Genomic DNA, 7,023 nt, shown 5'->3' on the forward strand with positions numbered 1-7,023 from the left:
TCCCCAATACCCCCACCACCTGCTATCCCTCCCCTAGCCCCCCGACCCTCCAACAGGCCTCGGTGTGTGATGTTCCCCTCCCTTTGTCCATGTGTTCTCATTGTTCAATCCCGCTTATGAGTGAGAATATGCAGTGTTTGGTTTTCTGTTCTTGTGTCAGTTTGCTGAGAATGACAGTTTCCAGCTTCATCCATGTCCGTGCAAAGGACATGAACTCATCATTTTTTATGGCTGCATAGTATTCCATGGTGTATATGTGTCACATTTTCTTTATCCAGTCTATCATTGATGGGCATCTGGGTTGGTTCCAAGTCTTTGCTATTGTAAACAGTGCCACAATGAATATACCTGTGCATGTATCTTTATACTAGAACAATTTTTAATCCTTCTGGTATATACCACCCAGTAATGGGATTGCTGGGTCAAGTGGTTTTTCTATTTCTAGATCTTGATGAATTGCCATACTTTCTTCCACAATGGTTGAACTAGTTTGCACTCCTAACAACAGTGTAAAAGCGTTCCTCTTTCTCCGCATCCTCTCCAGCATCTGTTGTCTCCAGATTTTTTAATTACTGTCATTCTAAATGGCGTTGAGATGGTATCTCAATGTGGTTTTGATTTGCATTTCTCTAATGATCAGTGATGATGAGCATTTTTTCATATGTTTGTTGGTTGCATAAATGTCTTCTTTTGAGAAGTGTCTGTTCTTATCCTTTGACCACTTTTTGCTGGGGTTGTTTTTTCTTGTAAATTTGTTTTAGCTCTTTGTAGATTCTGAATATTAGCCCTTTGCCAGATGGGTGGGTTGCAAAAATTTTTTCCCATTCTGTTGGTTGCCTGTTCACTCTAATGCTTGTTTCTTTTGCTGTGCAGAAGCTGTTACGTTTAATTAGATCCCATTTGTCTATTTTGGCTTTGTTGCCAATGCTTTTGGTGTTTTAGTTGTGAAGTTCTTGCCTATGCCTATGTCCTGAATGGTTTTGCGTAGGTTTTCTTGTAGAAATTTTATGGTGTTTGGTCTTATGTTTAAATCTTTAATCCATCTGGAGTTAATTATATATATATATTTATGTTCTGCATGTGCAGAACATGCAGGATTGTTCCATAGGTACAAACATGGCAATGTGGTTTGCTGCCTTGATCCCTGTCATCACCTATATCTGGCATTTCTCCCCATGTTATCCATCCACAACCTCTCCACCGCCTGCTGTCCCTCCCCTAGTCCTCCCCAACAGACCCCAGGGTGTGATGTTCCCCTCCCTGGGTCCATGTGTTCTCATTGTTCAATACCCGCCTATGAGTGAGAACGTGTGGTGCTTGATTTTGTTTTCTTGTGTCACTTTGCTGAGAATCATAGTTTCCAGATTCATCCATGTCCCTACAAAGGACACAAACTCATCATTTTTTATGGCTGCATAGTATCCCATGGTGTATATGTGTAAAAATATGTAATGCTTCACTAATTTGCATGTTATCCTTGTGCAGGGGCCATGCTAATCATCTCTGTATCATTCCAATTTTAGTATATGTGCTGCCGAAGCGAGCGCTGGAGTTAATTTTTGTATAAGGTATAAGGAAGCTGTCCAGTTTTAGATTTCTACACATGGCTAGTGAGTTTTCCCAACATCATTTATTAAATAGGAAATCCTTTCTCCATTGATTGTTTTTGTTAGGTTGGTCAAAGATCAGATGGTTGTAGATGGCCTTACTTCCAAGGCCTCTGTTCTGTTCCATTGGTTTATATCTCTGTTTTGGTACCAGTATCATGCATTTTGATTACTGTGGCCTTGAAGTATAGTTTGAAGTCATATTGCGTGATGCCTCCAACTTTGTTTTTTTTGCTTAGGATTGTCTTTGCTGTGTGGGCTCTTTTTTGGTTCCATATGAAGTTTAAGGTGGGTTTTTCCAGTTTGTGAGAAGGTCAATGGTAGCTTGATGGGGATAGTGTTGAATCTATTAATTAGTTTGGGCAGTATGGCCATTTTCATGATATAGATTCTTCCTAACCATGATCATGGAATGTTTTTCCATCTGTTTGTGTCCTCTCTTATTTCCTTGAGCAGTGGTTTGTAGTTCCCCTTGAAGAGGTCCTTCATATCCCTTTTTAGTTGTATTCCTAGATATTTTATCCTCTTTGTAGCAATTGTGAGTGGGAGTTTGCTCATGATTTGGCTCTCTTGTTTGTCTGATATTGGTGTATAGGAATGCTTGTGATTTTTGGACACTGATTTTGTATCCTGAGACTTTGCTGAAGTTGCTTATCAGCTTAAAGAGGCTTTAGGCTGAGAAGATAGGGTCTTCTAAATATACAATCATATTGTCTGCAAATAGAGACAGTTTGACTTTTTCTTTTCCTAATTGAATATGCTTTATTTTTTTTTTTTCTTGCCTGATTGCTCTGGCCAGAACTTCCAATACTATGTTGAATAGGAGTGGTGATAGAGGACACTCTTGTCTAGTGCCAGATTTCAAAGGGAATGCTTCCAGTTTTTGCCCGTTCAGCATGATATTGGCTGTGGGTTTGTCATAATAGCTTTTATTATTTTGAGCTATGCTCCATTGATACCTAGTTTATTGATAGTTTTTAGCATAAAGGGCTGTTGAATTTTGTCGAAGGTCTTCTCTGCATCTATTGAAATAATCATGCAGCTTTTGCTTTTGTTTCTGTTTATGTGACGTATTACATTTATAGATTTGCATATGTTGAACCAGCCGTGCATCCCCAGGATGAAGCCTACTTGATCGTGATGGATAAACTTTTTGATGTGCTGTTGGATTCGTTTTGCCAGTCTTTTATTGAAGATTTTCACATCAATGTTCATCAGGGATGTTGGCCTGAATTTTTCTTTTTTGTTGTTGTTTCTTTGCCAGGTTTTGTTATCAGGATGATATTGGTCTCATAAAATGAGTAATGTAGGATTCCCTCTTTTTGTATTGTTTGGAATAGTTTTGAAAGAAATGGTACCAGCTCTTCTTTGTACGTCTCGTAGAATTCACCTGTGAACACAGCTGGTCCTGGAGTTTTTTTTTGGTTGGTAGGTTATTAATTGCTGCCTCAACTTCAGACCTTGTTACTGGTCTATTCAGGGATTCAACTTCTTCCTGGTTTAGTCTTGGGAGGTTGTAAGTGTCCAGGAATTTTTCCATTTCTTCTAGATTTACTTGTTTATGTGCACAGAGGTGTTTGTAGTAATCTCTGATGGTAGTATGTATTTCTGTGGAATTGGTGGTGATATCCCCTTTATTATTTTTTATTGCATCTATTTGAAACTTTTCTCTGTTCTTTTTTATTTGTCTGGCTAGTGGTCTCTCTATTTTGTTGATCTTTTCAAAACACCAGCTCCTGGATTCATTGATTTTTTTTTTGAAGGGTTTTTTTTATGTGTGTATGTATCTCTAGCTCCTTCAGTTCTGCTCTGATCTTAGTTATTTCTTGTCTTCTGCTAGCTTTTGTATTTGTTTGATCTTGCTCCTCTAGTTCTTTTAATTGTTATGATAGGGTGTTAATTTTACATCTTTCCTCACTTCTCATGTGGGCATTTAGTGCTATAAATTTCCCTCCAGACACTGCTTTAAATATATCCCAGAGATTCTGGTACATTGTGTCTTTGCTCTCATTGGTTTTGAAAAGCATCTGTATTTCTGCCTTCATTTCATTATTTATCCAGGAGTCATTCAGGAGCAGGTTCAGTTTCCATGTAGTTGTGCGGTTTTGAGTGAGTTTCTTAATCCTGAGTTCTAATTTGATAGCACTGTGGTGTGAGAGACTGGTTGTTATGATTTCCATTCTTTTGCATTTGTTGAGGAGTGATTTACCTCCAATTATGTGGTTGATTTTAGAGTAAGTGTAGGTCATTAAGAACTTGCTTTATGTATCTGGGTGCTCCTGTATGGGTGCATATATATTTAGAATCATTAGCTTTTATTGTTGCACTGATCCCTTTACCAATATGTAATGACCTTCTTTGTCTCTTTTGATCTTTGTTGTTTTAAAGTCTGTTTCATCAGAGACTAGGATTGCAACCTCCGCTTTTTTTTGCTCTCCATTTGCTTGGTAAATCTTTCTCCATCCCTTTATTTTGAGCCTATGTGTGTCTCTGCATTTGAGATTGGTCTCCTGAATATAGCACACAAATGGGTCTTGATTCTTTACCCAATTTCTCAGTCTGTGTCTTTTGATTGGGGCATTTAGTCCAATTACATTTAAGGTTAATATTGTTATGTATGTGAATTTGATCCTACCATTTTAATATTAGCTGGTTGTTTTGCACATTAGTTGATGTAGTTTCAACTACATGATGGTCTTTATCATTTGGTATGTTTTTGCAGTGGCTGGTACTGGTTGTTCCTTTCCATGTTTAGTGCTTCCTTCAGGAGCTCTTGTAAGGCTGGACTGGTGGTGATGAAATCTCTCAGCAATTTCTTGTCCAAAAAGGATTTTGTTTCTCCTACTCTTATGAAGCTTAGTTTGGCTGGATATGAAATTCTGGGTTGAAAGTTCTTTTGTTTAAGGATATTGAATATTGCCCCCTACCCCACTCTCTTCTGGCTTGCAAGGTTTCTGTGGAGAGATCTGCTGTGAGTCTGATGGGCTTCCCTTTGTGGGTAACCCAATCTTTCTCTCTGGCTGCTCTTAGCATCTTTTCCTTCATTGAACCCTGGTTGAATCTGATGATTTATGTGCCTTGGGGTTGGTCTTCTTGAGGAATATCTTTGTGGTGTTCTCTGTATTTCCTGTATTTGAATGTTGGCCTGCCTTGCTAGGTTGGGAAAGTTCTCCTGGATAATATCCAAAAGGGTGTTTTCCAACTTGGTTTCATTCTCCCTGTCACATTCAGGTATATACCGATTAAAGGTAGATTGGGTCTTTTCACATAATCACATATTTCTTGGAGGCTCTGTTTATTTCTTTTCACTTTTTTCTCTATTTTTGCCTTCTTGTTTTATTTCATTTGAGTTGATCTTCAATCTCTGATATCTTTTCTTCTGCTTGATCAGTTCAGGTGAAATTTGTGTATGCTTCGTGAAGTTCTCATGCTGTGTTTTCAGCTCCATCAAGTTGTTTGTGTTCTTCTCTAATCTAGTTACTTTAGTTACCATTTCATCTAACCTTTTTTCCCTTCTTAGTTTCTTTGCATTCAGTTAGAACATGCTTTTTTAGCTCAGAGATGTCTGTTATTACCCACCTTCTGAAGTCTTCTTCTGTCAATTCATCAAACTCATTTTCCATCCAGTTTTGTTCCCTTGCTGCTGAGGCGTTGTGATCCCTTGGGGGAGAAGAGGCCTTCTGGTTTTTGGTGATTTCAGGCTTTTTGCACTGGTTTATTCCCATCTTTGTGGATTTATCCACATTTGGTGTTTGAAGTTGGTGACTTTCAGATGGGGTCTCTCAGTGGACATCTTTTCTGTTGATGCTGAAGCTATTTATTTCTGTTTTTTAGTTTTCCTTCTAACAGTCAGGTCCCTCTGCTGCAGGACTGCTGGAGGTCCACTCCAGACCCTAATTGCCTGGGAATCACCTGTGGGGGCTGCAGAACAGCAAGGATTGCTGCCTGTTCCTTCCTCTGGTAGTTTTGTCCCAGAAGGGTACCTGCCAGATGTCAGCCAGAGCTCTCCTGTATGATGTTTCTCTTGGGATATATGGGGATCAGGGAGCCACTTGATGAGGCAGTCTGTCTCTTTTCAGAGCTCAAGTGCTGTGCTGGGAGCTCCATTGCTCCCTTCAGAGCTGCTGGGCAAGGACATTTAAGTTTGCTGAAGTGGGACTCACAATCACCCCTTTTCCCAGGTGCTCTGACCTGGGAAGGTGGGGCTTTATTTTTACGTCCCTGATGGGCTACTGCTTTTTTTCAGAGATGCCCTGCCCAGCAAGGAGGAATTCTAGTCACAGTCTGCCTGCAGAGCCCTTGCTGAGCTGCCATAGGCTCTGCCTGGCTGCTATGTAAACTTCCTTGGGATTTTGTTTATACTGGGAAGGCTAGAACTGCCTCGGTAATGGCAGATGCCCCTCCCCTCTCCAAGCTCGACAGGCCCTGGCTAGAGTTCAAACTGCTGTGCTGGCTGCAAAAGTCATAAGCCAGAGGGTTTCCATTTGCTGGTCTTTGTGGGGGTGGGACTCGTTGAACTAGATCACTTGGCTCCCTGCCTTTAGCCCCCTATTTTTTCAGAGGAATGGGTGGACCTGTCTCACAGTCATTCCAGGCACGAGCTAAAACGATCACCCAGTTTTGTGCTGGAAACCCATGGTGCTGGCTAAAATGCCCATCCAGTTTTGGGCTGGAAACCCGCAACACTGGTGTTGGCACGGGTGGGAATCTCCTGGTCTCTGGGCTATAAAGACTGTGGGAAAAGCATGGTATCTGAGCCAGAGTGCTGGAGTGCCTGGAAGAGTACCCAGTGGCCTCCCTTGGGTAGGAGGAGGAGTTCTCCATTCTCTTGCACTTCCCAGGTGAGGCAACACCCGACCCTGCCTTGGTTTGCCCTCCTTGGGCTACTCCCACTGTCTAACCAGTCCCTTTGAGATGAACCTGGTACCTTGGTTGGAAATACAGAGATCACTTGCCTTCTGTGTTGCTTTTACTAGAAACTGTCCTCCAGAGCTGTTCCTATTTGGCCAGCTTGGCAGAAGTTCCAACTCTCTTTAATTTTAATCTAGTGACTTCTGCCACATTTATCCAGTTATAAAAAGTTATCTATAAAACAAAATTTTAAATATTCTGTATGAACTGCAGCCATAAGCTGCATAACAACATTCTGGTCAATGATGGTCTGCATACTTGATGGTTCCATAAGATTATAAGACTATATTTTGACTGTACCTTTTCAATAATATGTTTGTACATGTCTAGATGCACAACTACTTGCCACTGTGTTAGAACTGCCTATAGTATTCAATAGAATAATATGTTATATAGCTTCATAGTCCAGGGGCAATAGGCTGTTCCATACAGTCTAGGTGTGTAGTGGGGTCTACCATGTTGGTTTGTGTAAGTACACTATGATGATCACACAATGACCAAATCA

General features: G+C 40.5%; 1 non-coding gene across 1 annotated transcript; it reads right to left on the bottom strand.

Annotated features, from left to right (window-relative positions):
- Positions 1-1,440: 1,440 nt before the first annotated feature.
- Positions 1,441-1,547, bottom strand: LOC119473789. The gene has a single exon (XR_005203011.1). It is a non-coding gene; the product is annotated as a U6 spliceosomal RNA (small nuclear RNA).
- Positions 1,548-7,023: the final 5,476 nt, after the last annotated feature.

The sequence above is a fragment of the Cebus imitator genome, unplaced genomic scaffold (assembly GCF_001604975.1).
Source record: "Cebus imitator isolate Cc_AM_T3 unplaced genomic scaffold, Cebus_imitator-1.0 Scaffold184, whole genome shotgun sequence".
Lineage (NCBI taxonomy): Eukaryota > Metazoa > Chordata > Mammalia > Primates > Cebidae > Cebus > Cebus imitator.